The sequence below is a fragment of the Pundamilia nyererei genome, unplaced genomic scaffold (assembly GCF_000239375.1).
Source record: "Pundamilia nyererei isolate P.nyererei 1_Seehausen unplaced genomic scaffold, PunNye1.0 scaffold00001, whole genome shotgun sequence".
Taxonomy (NCBI): Eukaryota; Metazoa; Chordata; class Actinopteri; order Cichliformes; family Cichlidae; genus Pundamilia; species Pundamilia nyererei.
In genome coordinates this window covers 7,068,068-7,068,493 of record NW_005187402.1, presented here as the reverse complement: position 1 = coordinate 7,068,493, position 426 = coordinate 7,068,068, and positions in this window count along the sequence as shown.

The window sequence follows — 426 nt, the reverse complement described above, 5'->3', positions numbered from 1 at the left end:
CTGTAACCATAGTTGTACAAGAGCTATAGAAAAGGTACAATTGCTATTAGGATGTTGTGTGTTTTGATAAGAAGAGATATGGCTATTATCAATTCTGGTATAGAGACACATCAAACATTCAAATTTGTCCACTATTATTGTGGTAAGGGGAACGTGAACCACATTACAAATGCAAAACATCGGGATTAATAGACACATGCATGTTAGAAAGAAGAAGGTTTCAAGGTCTGTCATGTCGGTGAGTGCAAGGTCTGAAATTATCTAGGAGTACACCAGTCACAGCATGTAATGTAGAAGGCCAGTGTATAAGCCAGTCAGAGAGCGCTTTAAAACAACTTTGCATTCAAGCATCAAGCAAGAGTACGAAAAACATTTCACCCACGTTGACTGAAACTGATCATCAACAATATAAAACAGGCAGTGTTT